The following is a 22,996-nucleotide window of genomic DNA, read 5'->3' as shown; positions in this document are numbered from 1 at the left end:
TGAATGCGTGCTTGGGTGCATGGGTGCACGCGTGGGTGCATGCTTGGATGTGTGGGCGCGTGTTTGAATGCGTGCCTGGGTGCGTGGGTGCGTGCGTGGGTGGGTGCGTGCATGCGCTCTCACAGCGCCGGCCCTGCCAGGTAGGCGCAATGCCCAGCCTGCGCGCGGCCTTGGCACTGAGTGTGGGGGCGCAGGTGGCTCGCCCAGGCCTGGCGGTGGGGGCGGAGGGGCCGGGCGGGGGGAGGGTGGGGCCGCGCGGACCCCGTAGCTGGCTGCCCAGCGCGCAGAGACCTAGGGGCCGTCTGAAAGCCAGAGGGCCTGGGGCGAGGCCCTGCAGGAGAGAGGACGAGAATCCGTGGCGAGTGGGGCAGGTCTCGGAGGAAAACGTCCCGCGTGTAGGAGCCGAGCGGCATTGCTGCAGTCTGAAAATGTGCATGCGCTAGACACTGAGCTTCATGCTTTCTACTTACTATTTTCTTTAAACTTAACACCCTTTCCCCGCCCCCCCCCAAAACCCCACCATTCTGTGGGTTAAGTGTCATCGTCATCACTTTGCATATCAGAAAACCAAGGATTAGAACATTGGAAAGAATTGCCGCGTCCCAAAGCTCGGACAGGCCCGGCAGAGCCGGCGGCCGCACGCCACGCTGTGACCCGGCGCGGGACGCAGGACAGGCCGTTTGCCCTGGCGGGGGCGCGTTCGGGGCAGCGCAGGTGGGGGCGCACCGCCAGCAGCTGGGGGAAGTGTGTCGCGCCCTGGTGTCTTCTCCACACTTCCCAGTCGGCTTCCTTTTGTGTTCTCCAAAACTGCTCAGGCCGCACACCCTGGCTCTGCTTCCACGAGGGCCTTCATTCCTCACTCCCTTCCGCGCGAGGCCTCCCTCGTCGTCGCCCGCGCCCGAGCTGCCCTCACTGCATTCGGTCGTGTGTCCCGCAGGGTAGGAGCAGTGACTCGGCGTCTTTGTGCTCAGGGTATCTGGCACAAAGAACAGGAGTCCAGAGCCTTGGTTGAAGAGATGCTAAGAGTTGGCCAAGTTCGGTTGGAAGAGAAGACCCGATGTAAGAGTCGCTCTCACGGTGTCCATGGCAACGGGATGAGAGGGAAAGGTGAGATCACGTGGCTGGGCACAAGGCCAAGAGGTTCACTAGGCAGGTGGCCGGAAGGTATGCAGCTCACTTTAAAAGGAGAAAGAAACGGAATCGAATTTGCCCATTTTTCTGTAGGTGCTTTACTCAGCCTATTTATTTTATAGTTTGTGCATAAAGAGCCAACTATAAATATATGTGTGTGTGTGTGCACTCTATTTATATATATGTGAGTGTGTATGCAATGTGTATTACCAGTATTATATATTTAATCCCCAGCTAAGCAGCCTAATCATCTATGCCTTAAAATCCACCTGCATGCTCTATGCAATTATAGGTATTGATGTATCATGATTTTATTGTATGAAGCACTTCATCATGAATTAGTTCCTTCCATATTGAGTGAAGATTTCTAGAACAAAAAGTTCTCACAATAGGGATGTTGGTGAGTCACCCCATTTTGGTGACTCATGCTACTTTGGTTTTATAACCTTTTTTGTAATATGATAATAGTATTGCTTAATTTGTATGTGCCTCTAGACCTCGAAAGAGCACAGAGGGAATGCAGAGCAGCAAACAGAGGCTTCGGAGTTTTAATTCCAGCTAGATTACTTCTGAAGTGTGTGCATTTGGGGCATTGGGTGCATTAAAGTCTCTAAGCTGTAATGTCTGTATGTGTAAAGGATCTACCATAGACAACTATTTTCTGGAATAAAGGAAGTAATTAACCAAAGACCCTACCTCATATTATAGTCTCAAAAACAGCAGATGCATTTTTATCCTCTTCTGCTCCTCTCAAGGACAAGATGAGAGTGAAGCAACAGGCACAACAAATATTAGCATTAAGTTAAAAATGAATGCATACATTTTATCTTATTTTTATCAATAGTGAAGTAAGGCTTCACCTTAGTTGCCCACCTGAATGGTATATGGTGAAGGCAAGATGTGAATTCATAATTTTTGGTCCAGGGTTTTCTGTTCTTTAATGGAACACATATTTTGAGCATTGACTTCTCACATTATGTTTGTAGGGAAGAGAGCATTGTAAGTATAATAAAGGTGAGGCACTGAGAAGTAAACTCGCTCCACATACTAAATCTGGAAAAGTATGAGTGGAAAACCAGCATCGTATATAACCAGCAGTCTCTGCGGTTTCCTGTTATTGTTGTGACTCTGACTTCGTACTATTTGTATGCTGCAGCAATGTTCAGCAATCCAAGGAAGGTGTTATTAAAGCCCTGTGTGGGTCAGCTTTTGAATATTTCAATTCACCAATATTTATTGACCCCAGATTGCAAATGTTAACTCTGAATATTTCTGGTATCCTGCTTTATCTCTCCCTGAGTCCTTTTGCTGATTAGTGAAAGCTCACCATTGGAAGTTAAGCCTTTGGATTAATGGTTTGTTCCTTGTCAAATTGCAAAGAGGTTTTTTGTTTGTTTGCTTTTGTCTTAGTATCACTACCAGGTGTTTTGGGTTTTTTTCCTATATTAATTTTCCCATATCAGCAATTTGTGCCTTAAAGTGAATTAGCTTGTCAGACCTTTGGCTACATTTTAACAATGGTGAGGAGTGAGCATCACTGAGCAGTAAAGAGTGAAAAGGAAGCCTGAGGCTACGCTGTGTTGCTCTTGTGTAATCCTCTGGCCTGATTCTCGACTCACCAGGCCCATTCAGCCCAGAGAACATTCTGGAACACAGCTGGTGCCTGTAGACAGTGGAATGTTCTGCACTTATGAAAATCAGATTTCTGGAGAAAGTGTAATAAAATAGGAAATCACTCCTAATTTAATATTAACTAAAAAGAATAGGAACAAAAAAATTGTACTTACTACATGATCCTAACTTTTCTTTTTGATCCTAACTTTTTTAAAGCATGTATGTGCATGTGTGTGAGGTTGAGTGTGTGAGTTCAGTGTGTGAGTTTGAGTATTAATGTGTGGATGTGTCTGTGGGTTTGAATTGGAGTTTGTGTATTCGTACGTGTGAGTGGGTGTGTGAGTACTAGGTGTGTGTGTTGGTGTCTGGTTGCATGTGGGTGGGAGAGTATTTTAGCAGAGTCAGAGACGAGAGTTTGTGAGCGCTCGCCGGGCCTGCAGAGGTGCAGAGGTGCTCTCAGAGCTCAGGCAGACCAGCCTCCCGCCTCTCATGAAGTGGTTCAAGGGTAGCTGGTGCTGTGTATCCTTCCACTTCCAGCTAAAATATAAAGAGAAGCACTTAAAACTGTGCAGCAGGGTGAGTGTAAAAGGTCTGACCCTCTGCCTCCTTTCCACCTCCCAGAATTGCACTCAGTGTTCCTTGTAGTGGCTTCTGGAACTGTTCCATTATGCAGGTGTGTATCCCACCCCTATCATTTCTGTACATATATGGGATTACATTGCTCTGTATCATTTTATTTTTAATTTTATGTACTTTAAACATCTTTCCTTAACAGTTTTTATTTCCTCTCACAAACACTGGTCTAGTGCTTCTATGTACCAGGCCCTTCTCTAAGCATTTTGAAAATACTGAATCATTTAATCCTCATAACAGCCTACGAGGCAGGTGCTATTCTTATGTCCCCTTTCAGACAAGCAAAGTGAGGCATATAGAGATTATGATACCTGCTATAGATAAATCCAGCCATAAGTGGTGGGCCCAGGATGCAAACACAGTCATCACTCCCAAGGCCGCCTTGAGGCTCTGGAAGCTTCCACCAGGCTAAGCAGCCTCGTGCATGGTTAGGTTCTGCTTCTGATAAGACAGCTGCAGTCTCCAGCCTACTGTGAGGAAGCTGCTTCCCAAACTCTGGTCTGCACTGAGGAGTCTGCCATCCAGCCCCACCTGAAGAGATTAACCCTTTAGTGCCTGCTATCCCTGCGGAATAGGCCTCACTCCTTGTCTGGAAAGATAGTCCTTTTCTCCAGATAAAACTGCAGTGCAGTGCCCTGAGGTAACCAGCTTGAAAGACGCTTCTACTCCTTTTCTGACCCACCCCCACCACCCCTCTTTTCTTCCAGGCCTATAACTAGATGAAGGTCCCGACAGGCTGTGAAAGGTGAAGTGCAAATTGTGACCCACGAGGAGGCACCTTACACTGCAGAAGGACTGCATGAGTTTTCCGATCTGTATAGACAGGAAGTGGGGAGTATGTGTGCAAAGGGATACCAAGGGGTGGGATAATGGTGGAAGGCATATAAAGTTGGATTCAGTGAATTTATTGCTATGGGCCCACTAAGCAGAGACTCTGCATTCAGTGGTGTAGCTCAAGGGGTTAGAAAGGGTGTTAACAGTTTGTTTGGTTGGTTGGCTGAACATGGATCAAAAGTGGCCAACATAATCTGAGGTCAAAATGCCAGAACTGCCGTGGTAGAATGTAGATGAGGGGATCCAGAGGCTTAAAGACATGGAAATGGTAGAGCGGATTCGTCATGCAAAGCCTGCTCACACCCCCAGGAATGTCCAGAGGATGCACCTTTCACCAGCACTTTGAGAAATAAATTCATGAGACTAGCTCCATCATCCCTGATGAGCCCTGTAGGTCAGCTATTACTGTGGGAACTGCTGTCACTGAGTGGAAATCCTTAAACACAATGGGGATGACAAGATCCTGAGTTGGCAGAAGCCAGGTGGTGACAGTTACTCATCATAGACAAGGTAGGTGTGGTCACCATAATGGACAGCATACTCAAAGCAGCATATGTCAAAATAATCCGACTTGTAGAGCTTGTGGCATTGGCTAGTAGATCATGGGGTACCTAGAAATACAATAGATGGGCAGTCTACTAAATTCTTGTTTGCTCTGTATAAACAGAGAAGTTCTAGGTCAAGTGAACATAAGTGTAATTTGAATTAGAAAAACACAGAGTCACATCCCTTTAATTAATTCCCAAACTTGAGTTTATAGACCCAGAGCCTCTCACATGAAGGGAAGTCCAGGTCCCCTTGGGGAAAACCCTGTTAAACTGCCGCAAGTTTATTCTGTTAATCTTCTTCCCAGCCTCCCCTAAAGAGATCTATGGCCTTTTACCAGGGTAACTATGCATTTGGGGAAGAGGAAACGATCAGACACTTCAGGGATTATTAGATACTGGCTCACAAATGACATTAATTCCAGGAGACCCAAAACGTCACTCTGGTCCATCAGTCAGAGTAGGAATTAATGGAAGTCAGGTGATTGATGGAGTTTTAACTCAAGTCCATTTCATAGTGGGTCCAGTGGATCTCTAGACCCATTCTGAGGTTATTGCCCCAGTTCCAGAATGCATAATTCAAAGCGATATACTCATCAACTGGCAGAATCTTCTCATTGCTCTCTGACTCATGCAGTGAGGGATAGAGGGTTATTATGGTAGGAAAGACTAAGTAGAAGCCACCAGAACTACCCCTACCTAGCAAAACAGTCAATCAGAACCAATACCAGATTCCTGGAAGGATTGCAGAGATAACTGCCCCTCTTGAAGACTTGAAGGGTGCAGAAGTGGTGATTCCTGCCGCATCCCTATTCAACTCTTTTATTTGGCCTCTACAGAAAACAGATGGATCTTGGAGAATGACAGTGGATTATCATAAGATCAACCAGGTGGTAACTCCAATTGCAGCTGCTGTTCCAGATGTGGTATCATTGCTTGAGCAAATCAACACATCGGCTGGTACCTGTTATGCAGCCATTGATCTGGCAAATGCTTTTTTCTCAATATCTGTTAGTTAGGACCACCAGAAACTGTTTGCATTCAGCTGGCAAGGCCAGCAGTAAACCTTTACTGTCCTAACTCAGGGTTATATCAGTTCTCCAGCCCTATGTCACAATCTTGTTCACAAGGAGTTTGATCATTTTTTTCTCCCACAAGACATCACACTGGTCCCTTATATTGATGATATCATGTTGATTGGACTTAGTGAGCAAGAAGTAGAAACTACTTTAGACTTAATGGTAAGGCATTTGCATGTCAGAGGAGAGGAGATAAATCCGACAAAAATACAGGGTACTTCCACCTCTGAAATTTCTAGGTGTCCAGTGATAAGGGGCATGTCAAGATATCCCTTCTAAGGTGAAGGATAAGCTGTTGCATCTGGCCCTTCCTATGACCAAAAAAGAGATGCAACACCTAGTTGGCTTCTTTGTATTTAGGAGACAACATATTCCTCATTTGGGTATGCTTTCAGCCTGTTTACTGAGTGACCAGAAAAGCTGCTAATTTTGAGTGAGGACCTGAACAAGAGGAGGCTCTGCAACAGGTCCAGGCTGCTGTACAAGCTGCTCTGCCAATTGGACCATATGATCCAGCAGATCCAATGGTGCTGGAAGCATCAGTGGCAATAGATATACTGTCTGGAGCCTTTGGCAGGCCCCTATAGGAGAGTCACAATGCAGACCCTTAGGATTTGGGAGCAAAGCCTTCCATCATCTGCAAATAACTACTCTCCTTTTGAGAAGCAGCTTTTGACCTACTACTTGGCCTTAGTAGAGACGCAGTGCTTAACCATGGGCCAACAAATTACCATAGGAACTGAGTTGCCTATCATGTGCTGGATGTTGTCTGACCCATCAGGCCATAAAGTTGGGCGTGCACAGCAGCACTACATCATAAAATGGAAATGGTATATACGAGATAGGGCCACAGTAGGTCCTGAAGGCACAAGTAAGTTATATGAGGAAGTGGCCCAAATGCCCATGGCCCCACTCCTGTCACGTTACCTTCTTTTTCTCAGACTGCAGCTATCACCTCTTGGGCAGTTCCTAACAGTCAGTTGACTGAGGAAGCAAAAACTCAGGCATGGTTTACAGATGGTTCTGCCTGATATGCAAGTACCACTAGGAACTGGACAGCTACAGTGCTACAACCCCTTTCTGGGGTGTCCTTGAAGGACAGTGGTGAGGGGAAATCCTCCCATTGGGTGGAACTTCAAGCAGTGCATCTGATTGTCCATTTTTCTTGGAAGGAGAACTGGCCAGAGGTGCGTTGGTATACTGACTCATGGGCTGTTGCTAACAGTTTGACTGGATGGTCAGGGACTTGGAAAGATCATTTTTGGAAAATTGGTGACAAAGGGGTCTGGGGAAGAGGTACGTGGATAGACATTTCTGAGTGGGCAAAAAACATGAAGATATGTATCCCACATGAATGCTTACGAGAAGGTGACCTCAGCAGAGGAAGGTTTTAATAATCGAGTAGATAAGATGACTCATTCTGTGAATACCAGTCATCTTCTTTCTCCAGGTACTCCTGTCATTGCCCAATGGGCTCATGAACAAAGTGGTCATGGTGGTAGGAATGGAGGTTATGCATGGGCTCAGCAACATGAACTTCCACTCACCAAGACCGACCTGACTATGGCCTCTGCTGAGTGTCCAGTCTGCCAGCAGCAGAGACCCACACTCAGCCCCTGATATGGCACCATTCCCCGAGGTGACCAGCCGGCTACATGATGGCAGATTGATTACATTGGACCACTCCCTTCATGGAAGGGGCAGTGACTTGTTCTAACTGGAATAGACACATACTCTGGATATAGGTTTGCTTTCCTTACACAAATGCCTCTGCCAAAACTACCATCCGTTGAATTACAGAATGCCTTACCACCATCATGGTATTCTGCACAGCATTGCCTCTGCTCCGGGAACCCACTTCATACCGTATGAAGTGTGGGAATGGTCACATGCTCATGGAATTCTCTGGCCTTACCATGTTCCCCATCATCCTGAAGCAGCTGGGTTGACAGAAAAGTGGAATGGCCTTTTGAAGACTCAATTACAGCACCAACTAGGTAACAACACTCTGAAGGGCTGGAACAGTGTTCTCCAGGAGGCTGTGTATGCTCTGACATGGTGTCAACTTTATAATGCTGTTTCTCTCATAGTCAGGATATAGGTCCAGGACTCAAGGAGTGGAAATTACCCCTAGTAATCCACTAGAACGGTTTTTGCTTCCTGTCCCTGCAGCCATAAGCACTGCTAGTCTACAGGTTAGTTCCAAAAGGAGGTTGGAGTGCTTCCACCAGGAGACACAACAATGATTCCATTGAATTGGAAGTTAAGATCACCGCCTGGACATTTTGGGCTTCTCATGTCTCTGATCAACATGCAAGAAAGGGGATTACTTTACTGGCTGGGATGATTGATCCAGACTATCAAGGGAAAATAGGACTGCAGCTACACAATGGGGGTAGAGAAGAGTTTTCCTGGGATACATGAGATCCCCTAGGGCATCTCTAGGTATTACCATGTCCTGTGATTAAAGTCAATGGAAAACTGCAACAACCCAATCCAGTCAGGACTATCAATGGCCCAAGCATTTCAGGAATGAAGATTTGGCTCACTCCACCAGGCAAAGAGCCACAGCCAGCTGAGGTGTTTGCTGAGTGTAAAAGGAACATGGAAAGGGAAGTGGAAGAAAATAGTGGTAACTGTGATCTACAACTATGTGATCAGGAATAGAAATGATGACTGTGATGGTATGAGTATTTCTTCCTTGCCTTGTTATGAGTATGTCTGTATATATGCATAAAGCAAGTATCTTTGTTTTCTTCTCTATCTTATCCTTTTATCATAAGACATAAATTTTATTGTTTCATATTGTAGTGTTTAAGTTATAGGATATCAAGTTCAAGGGTGAATCTCACCCAAGGACTTGTATCCTATTCTGGAAAGATTTAGTGCTTTTTTTGTTATATACAGGACAGTTGAATATTGTTAGATGAAAAATGTGTCTGTTATTGTTTTTTTATTTAGAGATTATCTATGATTTAAGGTGATGTGTATAGCTGCCAAGTTGATAAAGAGTGGACTGTGATGCTTGGGTTCAGGTGTCAACTTGGCCACATGATGGTGCCCAGTTGTCTCGTCAGGGAAGCACTGGCCTAACTGCTACTGCTAGGACATTTTGTGGACTTAAGTCATTAGTAAATTGATTGCATCCATGGCTGATTACATCTGCAGTCAACTTCTGCAATGAGTGATGTTTAATCCAGTCAGTTGAAGGCTTTAAAAGGAGAAGTGATGACTTCAGCAGTCAGAAGAAAGAACTTTTGTCTCTGCTTCAGCCAGCTAGCTTCTCCTAGAGAATTCATCAGAAACTTTCATTGACATGGAAGAACTGGATTTCAATAGCCAAAAGAATGAAAGAGGACCTCTACCTTACACCCTATACAAGAATTAATTCAAAATGGATCAAAGATCTAAATGTAAGAGCCAGTACCATAAAACTTCTTGAAATAAATGGAGAGAAAATCTTCAAGATCAATTAATAGGAGGTAGCTTCTTAAACATTACACCTAAAGTACAGGTTGTGAAAGAAAAAATAGACAAATGGGAACTCCTTAAGATCAAGAGCTTCTGTGCCTCAAAGGGCTTTGTTAAAAAGTTGAAGAGGCAGCCAGCTCAATGGGAGAAAATATTTGGGAACCACATATCAGATAAATGCTTGATATCCTGTGTACATAAAGAAATTATACAGCTCACCAACAAAAGAACATAAAGAAATTATACAGCTCACCAACAAAAGAACAAACAACCCAATTATAAAATGGGCAGATGAAATGAATAGGCACTTTTCTGAAGAGTAAATACAGATAGCAAAAAAGCACATGAAGAGCTGCTCATCTTCATTGGCTATAAGAGAAATGCAAATTAAGACGACAATGAGATATCACCTCACACCTGTAAGAATGGCTGCTATTAAACAAACAGGAAAATATAAATGTTGAAGGGGATATGGAGAAATTGGAACACTTATTCACTGTTGGTGAGAATGTAAAACGGTTCAGCCACTGTGGAAATCAGTTTGGTGATTCCTCAGAAAATTAATATTGAGTTGTCTTATGATCCAGCAATACCAATAGTCAGTATACACCCAGAAGAGTTGAGAGGGCAGTAACACGAACAAACATTTGCACACTGATATTCTTAGCGGGACTATTCACAATTGCCAGGAGATGGAAACAATCTAGGTGCCCATCAACAGATGAGTAGATAAACAAAATGTGGTAAATACATATGACGGAATATTATGCAGCATTTAGACAAAATGATGTCCTGAAACATATGACAACATGGATGAACCTTGAGGACATAATGCTGAGTGAAATGTCAGACACAAAGGAACAAATACTGTATGATTCCATTATTGTGACTCTGATAAAGCTGCCAGTGTTTTGGAGCAGCTAGAAGGAAAAATTTGAGTTGAGGGCATAGTAGCCCATGCCAAACTCTGGGAACTGTTCTGTAGCTGCTTGTTGAAGTGTGCTTTGAAAATTATTTCTCTGTTTCTTTCTTTATAAAATATATATGTTATATTTTTACAACTAAAAACGGTTTTAAAAAATTGGGGGGAGTTATAGCAATATTGGATAAAATAAATTCCTGAAATCAAATATTTGAAAATATCTACTAAACTCACTACTATAACAAAATTAATATTTTGTAATAACTTTTTCTTGATATTTTCAGAATGCATACAGTTTTGATAGTACTCAAATGGAATTTAAGATATTGTTTCATATTTATAATTCAAGTAACTCTGATATCAGTATTTATAGATTTTTTTCCTTTTTTGCTTTAATTTTAAATTGGTTTATGAAACATATTGTACAATCAGGCTTTATGATGACTACTTAGATATTTTTTTAATATGCCTATGGATAAGCTGACTAAGCTATCCATTTTAGGTGGTTAAGATTTCCATATGTTAATTGTAAAAATATTTGTATCTTCATATTTTCCTGAAATAAGGAAAATACTTAGTAACAGAGGTCATAACAAAGCAATGCAGATATTTGTAAGAACTTTCTACTTGATATTTTGAGAACATTCACAGTTTTGACAGCTGATCAAATGCTGTCTGTTAGTTTTTAATACTTAGAATGTAAGAACTTTGCTATCTGAATATGTAGTTTTTTTCTGGTTATCTTAATTTTAAATTGGTTTATGAAACTTACAGCAAGCACAGGCTTTACAGTGATTGTATGGATACTTTATTTAAATATGCCTATGGTTAAGCAAACTAAGATATCCATTTTTGGTGGTTCTAAGTGTATTGTTTGTTTTCTTAAATTAAAAAAACATTAAAATAAATAAATTTAAGAACCTCCATTGGAGTTGCCAACTTGAAGCCTGATCTATGGAATTTGGACTCGGGCATCCCCACAGTTACCTGAGACAGTTATAAAATCTCATCCTATTTACAGAAATCTCCTGTTGGTTCTGTTTCCCTAAGGAACTCTGACAAATGAATATGGCAGACATAAATCCTTGTGGATAAATATACATCGTTCTCCTTCACAAGTGAGTGCTTTTCCATTGTAGGAATTAACACAATCTTTACATCTAATTACTTGTTTGTGGGCACCTAGATTATTTTCTGGTTTTCTTACTCTTACAAAAATGGCCATAAAACATTGTATTATCACCTATTGCTGGGTAAATGTGCAGTATAGCCTGGGGTGACTGTTCAGCAGTGAAGTTGCAAAATCAAAAGATAAGGCATTTAAACATTTGATAAGTAATGCCAAATTATTTCACAAAAGTTTGTACCAATTTCTCTTTTAAAAACAGCCTAGAGAGTACTTTGTTTCCCTCACGCCCTAATGCTCTTTGCTTGCCAATTTATCCACAGGGGAGGGAAGAAGCTGAGAGTAATCTCTCATTATTTCTATCTGCAGGTTTTAAATTAAGTGTGAGGATGGGCATATTTTTGTATGTTTATTGAACAATTATACTTTTTCTTCTAAGAACTTCCTTTTATGTCCACTATCCTTTACTAATTTCTCTAGAGTTTTTTGTTCTTTCTTTTTTCTTATCAATTTGCAAGTGCCTTTTGCTTTTTAAAGATCTTAGCTTTCTGTCTGTCATATGTGGTCTATATATATTCCCCAGTTGGGAGGAAACCAGCATCGGCCAAATAAGCTTGTGAAATTGTGGGTCTGACAACACTGGACAACTGTGCGTCTTCATGTGCAGTGAAATGTCGGGTGAACGGGGCCCAGAGACTAGAGACACAGAAGAGCTGAAGTGGGGGTTCTACCATGTGCTGCACGGGCCGCACTGAGCCCAGCCCCGTCAGAGCTCTGCCGGGGAGAAGACCCAGCAGCTTCCGAGTCATCAGGTGCTTGGCCTACATGACCCTGAAATGAGTCCTTGCAAATGTGACACTGTTCTCACTGGCTGTTCAGGATGGTGAGATGGTGAGACGCAGTCTTAAGTCAGCCTGCCTGCCTTCGAGCCGGGGCTGTGATAGTGCTAGCTCCGGACCAGCTGTGTACTCTGTGTGTGTGTTTCTCACCCACGGGGGCTGGGGGCGCATGCCATCACCAAGAGCTGACGTGCACCTGCCCGTAGGAAGGCCCAGTAAAGGGGGGCCCTGGAGACAATGTGGGGGGCACCAAGGGGCGTGTCCAGCCCAGACACACCTGCAGTGTCTCCAGCAGGTGGGATCGTGGGAAATTTCGCCTTCTTTTGACTTCTCTGCATTTTCTTTAATGAACATATATTTTCACCACCTGAATGAAATATGATTTTTAATAACCTATTACCCCTCAATAGGCTCTGTTTATTAACCTCAACCCAGTGTTTATTAGTCATCTACCTAGCTAGTTGAATTTCTTCAACAAAGAATTTAAAATAGCATTCAGAAAATATACAGAGAAAATTGGGCATTGTAAATTCTAAAATAAAAACAAGTCCCGGGGAAGGAAAAAAGGAACATGCTCCTAAGATGTACGTAGGTCCTAAGATTTAACAGAACTGTTATCTTTTCACAACGGCTTTGACTCTGAGTTTCTGGAAAGACAAAGAAAAAAAAATGATCTCATTTTCTTCAGAGAGAAGAAAAAAGCCCTCAGGGAAAAGAGCTCTTCCTAGGTTAGGAGGCAGGATGAGATACAGTAGGCAGTATTTTAAGAAATGGTAGTTTACACAGCTATTCTTGAGGTGTCTCTCGGTGAAAAGTAAGGTAGTGATAAAGCTCAGTTAAAATAATTTTGGGGCCCAAGTATATGGCTTTTGGATGGTTGCACATGATTAGAATTAGAATATATGGTGAAATAGAGATACTACTTATGCTTTAAAAAAATTCTACTTTACTGAACACTTTGTGAGCCTTTCCTTTTAATGCTTGCGTCTCTTTCCTCTTATTGACTTATTGGCTGATACTATACATTTCATGGCACGTATGCCTTATCTTGAGAACAAGGATAATATTTTCCATTTTTGTTGTTTTTATAACCACACATAGTATATTTGGAAATCGGTATCTCACTAACTTGTTTGATCCAGTATCACATACATATTCCTTTTCATTTTCAGCTATCAATGTATGAATTTCAAATGTAATTTATTTTTAAATTTTGTTTGGACAAGATTAATTTGATGGTTTGAATTATATGAAGGCTTTATAAGAAAACATTAAAGTTAAGATTTTTTTATTGCCTGAAATTCAGAAAAGCCTTACTATACAAAATTGGGGTTGAAATATTATGTTAACTTCTGTCTTTCAATCACTCTGCCTTTTTAGAAAACACTTCAAATTGATGAGGTGCTCTCCTTATCAGACTGCTTGATGCTGAAATTTAGGGATGGCTCTGATTTCCCTACATTGTGTGTTTTAAATCTGAAATTTAAAGTAATGCCCCAGTTTATTTAGGTATGATAAAAATGGAGTTAAAAATACCCAAAGACATTCCCCTCTTTTATATTAAAGTTGAAGCAAATAGTCATAAATTACAACTCCTTCAATAACCTATTTCAAAAGTGAACATTACAATATTTTCAAGAAAAATCTATTCTTCTTAACAAATGTGGGAGACATTGATTTTTCCAAGAGCAGTTTTGTTTCTCCTTTATCTTATTGGCATAAATCCAGAAAAAAATGCAATTTCCTAAAATATTACAAATTTGGGATAATGACAGATTTACCTTTTTGTCTCTGGCATAATTATATAGGTTAATTTTGCATCTATTTTATTACTTGTCAATCTTCCATCAATTCAAATCATGGAGTCTTTTAGGGCTTTGTATTGTTTTAATAACTTTCCTCTTGATGAGAAAAGCCATCCCACTGTCCAAATACTATTAACCTGTGCGGTCCCTGTCTGCATTTATGTTGACAGCTTATTTAATTTTAATTTTATCACATGGGAACTGAAGTAATTTAAGATGTAGCATTACACTTTGGTTACTAACAAAAACTCTTTTTACACTAGAGCCTTGCTTGTTAGTCGGTTGCCCTCTGGGGGCGGGTGAAGGGTCTCTGAAGGACGACCCCACAGGAATGAGGGTTCTCTGCTCCGCTGAGAGTGATCTTTCCTTGGAGATGGTTCGAGATGGAGCCGCTGTAGAAGATTGTGTAATTTCAGCACTGTGGGGGATTGTGTAGCCCAAATTTTTATCCAGCAGAATGACCAATGAGATTCAAAATAATTTTAAAAAACTAAGGAGCAAATTTAGGCTCTTGAGAAACTTGAAGTATATTTTAAAAGCTTATTGAATATCGTGCTAACATTACTCCGAACAGTTTTTTCAGTGTTGTCCTGAAAGCGGGTCTGAAACAAGAAGCTCAAAATGCAATTAAGGTCTAAGTGGAATAAAAGTTATTTAGTAAATAGAGAAATTTTAATTATGAGACATCATAACAAATCATTATTGCTAATAAAAATACTGAGCTAGACAAAACATCACCCAAAGACATGCGGTAAAAACATTAATGCAAAGGATTCCTAAGCTCAATGAATTGCAGGCTCTTGTCTAATAATTTCAGTTACACTGTGATAAGTATACACAGCTGACGGTTAACACGAGCGGGTGCTTACATATGCCAGCAAACTCTCTTTAAATTCTCACAAAAACTCTCAGTGGTAGATGCTATTAGTATTCATGTTATGCAGGGGGGGAAACACACACAGAGGGTAAAGACATTTCCAAGGTTGGGGAGCATAAAAATAGCATAGCCAGAATTTGAACCTGTGATCAGGCTTCATTGTGAAACATCTTAACCTCCATAGAGGCTAAACTGACTCATCCACATTTATAAGTGGTTTTTGTTTAATTAAAATATGAGTTACTACATAACTATAACTAAATAATTGTGGGCCAGAAAGGTTAAGGCAGTTTCCCCAAGTTGTTCAGTTATTTGGTGGCAAAGTCAAGAATCCTGGTTCCCCTGTTCAGGTGTTTCTCAAAACTGTCCTGCCTACCAATGATAAATGTTAAGAAAGCAAAAGTAAATCTAGAGAGAATCTGCGGCAAAAACGACCACAGAATAATTAAATATCACCAAAGTGATTTAATCATCTCAGTTTGTATCGCCTGTCCAGGTTGCTGCCCCCACCTCCAGGTTTTCTGTTCATCGGGGCATTTTAAGACGCTTCAAGAAATTGAGCTGAATATTTTAGACACGTATAATTCTGCCCTAGTCCTCACTTATGACCGTGGAGACAACGCAGTTTTAGCTCTTTTGTGAATGGTGTTATTAGAAGACTGCCATTGTTTGGATCATAGATTAGAAAGATAGGAGCCTTCTGAGCTATGCATCTGACGTCCTTTATTAATTTTAAATTAACTCAGAAATTAAACTGAGTTCCTTTATTAGAAAGAAAAATTGGTTTGGCAATTATCTGAGTAGTCACTAGCTTGCCTTTTATGCTTAGGTCATATCTTGAGTTGCTTATATAACCTTCAGAAAGTCAATAAATCTCTCCTGCTCTTAAGATAAAAATGCTGAAGCATACTCTCATCCTGCTTTCTGCCACTTAGCACTCCCCAACAATTCTCCTACATGCGGTGGGTTCTGTTCACAGGGTTATTTGAAATAAACAGATGAAGTTCTAGAAACACGGCTGCACAGGAGCTGAGCCAGGCTTCCCTCAATCCCTCCCAGACAGGAGACCTGTGGCGCTGTCCCTTTATAACCCACGCAGGCGGGGGCAAGGCTGGAACCCGGGGTTGAGAAGACAACCCCACCTTTCTCCTTCCTCGGCGGTGTGGATGGCTTAACCTTGTAGAGCAGCATGTGTCAGTACCCAACAGAAGCCTTAGGCCTAGCAATTCCATGACTAGGAAGTTCCCTTAAAGAGGTAAGCAGAGATATAGCCAAAGATTTATTCACAATCACAAAAGAATTCACATTATGGCATTGTTTAAAATAGTAACACAGCAGCAGCTTCACAACCAAATCTGTATGCGGCACAAGTCAGCGATTAGGAACGGGTTAAGTAAAATAATGCTGTTCTGTATTGTGGGGACTGAACAGTGTTCCAAATATGGAATGGTTATTAGCATATGGAAATGCCAGTTATAAGTTTATAAAGTGTGATGTCTATTTTTAAATACTATATTAATAACTCTGAAATTCAATAAAGGTGGCCTCTGAGGAGTGAAGTTAGCTGTAGGTTTTATTTTCTTCATTGTGAATTTCCATATTCCCTTCCTTTTCACCAGTGAATTTGATGAGTCTCCGGGTCTGACGGTATTACAAGGCTGACCTGGGGTGGTTTATCTCCTGCTGGATTCTCACCCCACCTGGGTGCTGCTTCCAGCGCACCTGTCTTAGGGAAGCCGACACCTCCATCTCTTGCCTGGTATTGGTTTGGCCCTTACTCTTTCTTTCTTTCTTTTTTTTTCTTTCCTTCCCCCAAACTTTTTTTTTTTCTCTGCTGTTGTTTTATCAATATTCTGTAGGTGAGGTTAATGGGGGAGACCTTAAGAAATCTTCTTTCCGTTCTCTTTTAGTAAACCTTGAGCATCTTACTCATCACTGTGAGTTAAATGATTAAGAAATTATTAAAATCAAAACTTCGGAGTAACGAAGTGGGAGAAAACTTTCTCAAATAGTTTTACTGACATTTATTGTGTCAGCATATATAATGCCCTGGCAATGGCCAGGCTTGGGAATGAACAATTAGGTAAATACTGACAAAGGGAGTGGCTGTTTAGGGAGGTTTTCTCCAAAGTCTCTTTCTTATGTAGTAGGTGTGCTCCCCAAAGTAAGAAGGCAGAAAGAAAAGCCTTGTGAACTTGCAACTGAAAGGAGGGGGGTGGGGGGAAAGCTTCTTATAAGAGGAATATTCATTCTTTTATTTTGTGACTAGTATGTTTAAAATTTCATACGGAGTACTAAACATTTGCTGTCTTAGAGAAAGGCATGCTAAAGCTTTGCTGGAGAAAGCTGAATAGCTTCAGTTTTGCATGGGTTCAGTTTCATTCATTATTTTGTTAGCCCGTGTTGAAGAAACTGCACCAGTTTAGATTACAGCAATTTGTTAAACCTGCCTAATTTAATTAATTAATGTATCACGCCTTGACTCACCTGTGGGTTTTATGTAGCGCTTCAAACTAGCCAGGAATGTCATGGCTATAGGCAAGTATAAATATCCTGTGTTGGCACAGAACCTTCTGTGTAAATTTATATTTATTCAACTGTGCTCAACAGAGTTGCTGGACCCAAGAGCCATTAGGAGTGAATTTCAGAGGAACCCCAGGCTGGAAGTACAGAGCAAACAGAAGGTATGGGCTCGTTTATGGAACACCTGCCTGCAACGCGGTCCTCTGAAACGGTTTTACTGAATGGTTGGTTCTTTTCATAAATATTGAATATATTCAGTTCTGTCATACAGCATCTATTATAAGTCCAGCCGCAGTTTGGGTTCATTTATTTCCAGGTAGTTTTCAAGTGCTCTGGGCAAAACTCCAAAGCACTTCACCAGGCACCCCACACTCCCACCTCGTCAGAACTTTTCAGACTTCAAATTTAACTGAGTTCTTCTACAGATCTGTGTTAAATTAACCACTTATCATAGTGTGTTTTTTTCCTAAACTGATTTCTAAGAAGTTGTAGAATCTAGTTCATGAATTGTGGCTACTGTTTCTCCTCCTCCTTTTAAACTATAGGAAAGATGCATCCTCCAGTGCTCGGCAAAGCTAAATCTGGAAAGATTTGGAAAATTCAGCTTATTCTATACTTAGATTCCATGAAGCTTTGAGTGGATTCTAAATTTGGTAAAACCTGTTTTCTCATTTTTACTGTCAGCTTGCTTTAAAGTCATCTGGACTTGATTTTCATAAAGAAGAATCTGAAAATCAAAACTCAGCTGCACAACTTATTGCTAATCCAATACTTTACAGATGTACACGTGTGTGCGTGTGCATGTGTGCATGCATATCTGTGTTTTAATTAGAAAAACAAGCTGTTCATTGAACCTAGTGGTTATTCAAGTTTGGTGCCTCCCATCTCATCCCCTGGTGCTCACTGTGGCTTTGTGCTGGAAGGAACAGTGGAAAACTGTCAGGAAATCGGCCTAAATGTTCCAAAACTCTTTTTGGCACTATTTTCTTGAGGCAGCAATGCTGAAGGCAATCATTTCTTTCTGTAATTTCTGGGCCAAAGCACTAATATCTTTATTGGCCTAAGTTATGTTTGAAAAAAGGATGACAGAAATCTTAATTTTTCACAGCTGCTTTCACGGGACTATTATATAGCAGTTATTCAATAAATTTTAGTCAAGTAAATATATCAATGAATGGATGCTCCTATCTGTAAGAATATTTGGAATTTTCTGTGGTAAATACAATATCGTATTTTATGTATATACTATAATTAAGCATTTCTATTTAACACTATATTGTGACATTGTTGATTGCCATAATTGATTCACTCTCAGCCTTCATCACCGGTAAACAGCCTCCTTAGTCCTGGGACATCACCTCCTCGTATTGTCTGCCCACAACATTACCATTCAATGGTACTGGTGTTAACTAGCCTCCAGGGCAGCCCCAGTGACCTGTACCTTCCTGGACACCCCCAAGAGTCCCCATCTCTTCCCTGATAGACGACAGCAGAAGTGACAGGTATGACACTCACGATCAAGAAAAGCATTGCGCCTTCCACCTGCCCATGTGGGCAGGTCACCCCAGGGATGCAGGCAACCGTGTCACATCAACCTCAGGCAGCCCTTGGGAGAGGAACCTGCCCAACAGCCAGCGCCAAACTTCCAGGGAGATGTGGGCACTTCCTGGGACAGGATGCAAAGTCCACAGCTGCCCCCCGCACGGTCGGTCTGAAACGGCCAGAGAGCCCCGAGTGAGGGTCGCCCCACACGGCCCTTCCCCAGTTCCTGACCTAGGATCCATGCATGTAATAAATTGTCTTCTGCCGTTAATTTTGGGGTAATTTGTTACTCAGTCACAGTGACACTGGAAGTATGTCAGTGCACATGCTGTACATGTGACTCCGATTATTGAGAGTTTAGAACCTCAGTAGTGATTGTGAGATGAGGCACTTAGACCCCTTCACAGTCTTTGGTGAAACAAGTTTCTACATTGAGTGTGTTTGACGCTGGGCCCTTTAAGTCCCTTGCTGTCTTAGATGTTATTTAACATTGGAATTCTGTGAAGTCGTCAGTTCAGGGTCAGATTTTCTAGCCTTTAGACTCTCCAGTGAATTTACATCTTATCCTGCTCTGAAGACTTGCCTCCTTGACAGCATCTACCGTGGTCCCTGGGTTTGGTGAACTAAATCTAGTGAGTGAATGAATAAGGGAAAAATTAATAATGGGAGATAAACGTATGACACAACGAAGGAATTTGGGGGCTGACTATGTATCTGGCACTGTATTAAATGTTTTCACGTATTATGCCCCCTGTTTCTACTCCCTTTACCCATCTGTATGTGTGCAGTGCTCTTTCTAGTATTTCACATGGGTTTAAATGTCCCAATAATTCTATGCACTCAAAAAAAAACAAGGAGTCTTATGGACAAAGAAAGTTTATTGGCATCTAGAAGCTTCCTGACATGATTTTCTTTTTAAGGAAATACTCAGCTTTCGGTTTACAGAAAGGACATCTGAAAACAACTAAGATTTGTTCTTTACTAAGAACTTTGACTTTCCCAAAAGACATAAAGGCCCTGCTCTCAAAGTGCTTCATTCTTGCGAGGAAACCGGCAATAAACAACAACCAATAAAGAAAAATTACTCAACAGCGATAGGTTCTACGCAGAGACGTAAAGCAGAATGGCATGCTAGAGTCAGCCGATGGGTCTCTCAGATGACACACAGCCTTGAGATCTGAGGAAAAGACGCAGATGACCTTCGTTTTGTCTGCGCTGCTATGACAAACACGATGCAAGGGGACGGCTTACACAGCCAGCACTTATTGGTGCACAGTTTCGGAGGCCAGAAGTCCACTGAGACGTTGGCAAGGCCTGCTGTGTCCCTGGGGACTGTGGCATTCTAGTGCCAGCTTGTTGCCGCCCTTGGGGTTGCTTGCCTTTCCCACCACCTGGCGACGTCCCCTTCCTCTTCCAGGTGCAGTGATGTCTGGCTCCCAGCCCCTGCCCATGGCTTTGTCTTAGCTCTGAATTATTTCTGCTTATTTCAACACCGTATTACTGGGGTGTTGAGGCCATCCGCTTCAGTTGGGCCCCACCTTAACTAAAAATATCCCCAGGAGATGCCGCCTCTAATGGGCTCACACCCACAGGAACGTGGATTAGGGTGAAGAACATCCTAAACTGGGGGACAGAGTTGATCACAGGAGCAGAGTGTAAAGGCCATGCGGGGAAGGGCTTGGCATACTGGGGTACGGAGGAGGACCGGGAGGTGACACAGGAGTGCACACGGGTGTAAGATAAGGTCAGGGAGGTGGGCAGCGTGGGCTGGTATGGTGCCATAAAAAGTTAGTGTCGGGAGGTGCAAGGATAGTTCAGTGGTCGAATTCTCTCCCGTCATGCTAGAGACCCGGGTTCGATTCCCGGTCCATACACTTCCCCCAAAACAAACAAAGAAAAAATTCAACAAAAGGTTCTGCAATAATGAGATACTCCAATGGAAAAATAATGAAGTGAGACCCCACCATATAGCATACAAAAAGAAATTGGAATCTTTTCCCTAAAAGTGATGAGAAGCCAATGAGTGATTTTACTTGGGCTTTAAAACCATCCATCTGCCTGCTATCTGGGAACTGGGGTATCAGATGGGGACACAAATGCAAGCAGGGAGTTGTTAGGAGGTCGTTCGAGCATCACGGGGTGGATGATGCTGGCCTCGCTGGGGAGAGGAGGAGAGGATGAGGGGAGGAGAGGTGCACGGGGTGGGCTTTTGGAGAAGAGCAGAGGAGCTTGCTGACGGAGGCTGCTGCTGCCAACCTCGGACCATCCCGGCACTGCCACCTTCCTGGCCTGATGCACCAGTGCTTGTACAGTGCATTGTCTGTATTTAATCTGCATTGTCCTTTCCCTCATTATTTCATAAAGCAAGAGAAGTTAGAAAAATGTATATGCTGGTATCAGTGATAAACGCATAGGCCTCATAAACGTGAAGTCTCAAGACAGGTGGATGGCATTAGACACGCAGAAAGCAGCACGTTTTTAACTTTTATTGGTTTCACAATTAAACATCAAGCCGTCAACAGTGTACTCCAGGTTGAGGAAACGAAAAGTAGATGTTGCACAATACATGTTAATGATCACTGAAATTTGTTTCTAACAGAAAATTTGTACTTAAATTTTCCTGTAATTTTTGTACGACTCTGGGTGTGAGAGCACCAACAAGAAGGTGGGTGAATTGGCGTGGGGGTCTGAGCTGCATATTCTGTAGAATTGCGCCCAAGAGCTGGTCACCTGGCTAAGGTGTGAGCCCCGCCGTTCACCCAGCAGCCACACCTCGGCGTAGCATTTTCTTTTCTGTCCAACGTGGTGCATGCAGTAAGTCTGGTGAAGAGACAGAAAAAGTGTGTTTATCTTTTTAAACTAGCCATGGAGAGAAAGTCAATTGTTAAGGCCAAAAATAGCAGTGAAGATGAAATAAAATGATACAAGAAATAAATGGTCTTCAGCCAGGAAAATAGAAATCTGTGATATATTGAAAAGTAGTATATTGGGTTCACAATGGCCCTGCCAAATGAGCACCTGAGCTTCCCTGTGGGTTCTAAATGGACTCAAGAAAAGGCAGAGTGTGCAACTGATTCACCAAGAACCAGAGCCCATAAAGTGTACTTAATCAGTGAGGGAGAGAACTCATGTTTCTGAGGAAGTATACAAAAATGTTCACCTCTTTTTCTTGTTCGTTTTTGTTTTGGCTTTGCAGGAAAACAATATATTACGGTGGAATTCTCAAATTTGGGCAGTCGCAATGCTCTGCACAGATCCTGCCTGTGAATAGGAAGGTTCCTGCGGCCTTCTGATAGGTATCATATCTCCTCCAAAGAAACAACTGTAGGAATCTTGCATTTGTACACTGAGTCCCTCTCACCATCTTCTGAATAAATCCACCCACTTTTGTATTGCTCTTTGACCTTTCAGAGATCCTCTTCCCTCAGTGTGATATGGTATTGCCAGAGTCAAGAAGACAAGGGGACTGGCTTTCAAATATTTCAAATGTTATTTGGACAGCTAATTTAGTTTTCTGAGAAATGGATAAATCCTGGCAGCATCTGCTCTACAAATGACTGCCCAGTTCATCTTGGATTCCACTTAAAGCCTGCTCTTATTACTAGCTTATTAGCCAGAAATCTAAGTGCTTATTGATAAGTCTTATGCTCACCTGGAACCTTCCTTCTGAGGAGTTAGACCCCACCTACAAAGTCAGAAAAAGTGAGTTCACCAGCCCAGAGTCAAGAGCAAATCTGGAATAAGTCGAGGCTTCTGAAATCCTTGCTGAAATCCTGTGTAATAAGCCTAAATTATAGTCCCGTGGGGTGAGTACAATGAAGAGCATGATACTTTCTGAATTCCGTCCCCACAGATGGTCCCTCCGTGCATTCTATTCCTCCTATTTTCCCCTCATCAACAGATAGTGAACGTTTAGAAAATGTCTATCTGTATTGACATATTGCATGAACATAGATTTATTGTATGAGTAGGATGCTGTTTTTTTCTATCCACCAGAAAAAGGAATGGAAAAAAATATGTGCTGAAAAATATTTAGCACAATGAAGACAAAAAGA

The 22,996-nt window shown here is 42.1% G+C and overlaps 1 long non-coding RNA gene across 2 annotated transcripts; it reads left to right on the top strand.

Annotated features, from left to right (window-relative positions):
• The first annotated feature begins 690 nt into the window (after window positions 1–690).
• LOC143682946 (uncharacterized) lies at window positions 691–22,816 on the top strand. 2 transcript variants are annotated; one of them, XR_013175383.1, is made up of 4 exons: window positions 691–1,107; window positions 3,367–3,418; window positions 11,280–11,347; window positions 22,138–22,816. It is a non-coding gene; the product is annotated as an uncharacterized LOC143682946 (long non-coding RNA). The 2 variants fall into 2 exon arrangements; XR_013175384.1 differs by having other exon boundaries at window positions 11,251–11,347.
• Window positions 22,817–22,996: the final 180 nt, after the last annotated feature.

The sequence above is a fragment of the Tamandua tetradactyla genome, chromosome 5 (genome assembly GCF_023851605.1).
Source record: "Tamandua tetradactyla isolate mTamTet1 chromosome 5, mTamTet1.pri, whole genome shotgun sequence".
Lineage (NCBI taxonomy): Eukaryota > Metazoa > Chordata > Mammalia > Pilosa > Myrmecophagidae > Tamandua > Tamandua tetradactyla.
The sequence above is the reverse complement of the archived record's forward strand: the minus strand, read 5'-3'. Positions and strand labels throughout refer to the sequence as shown.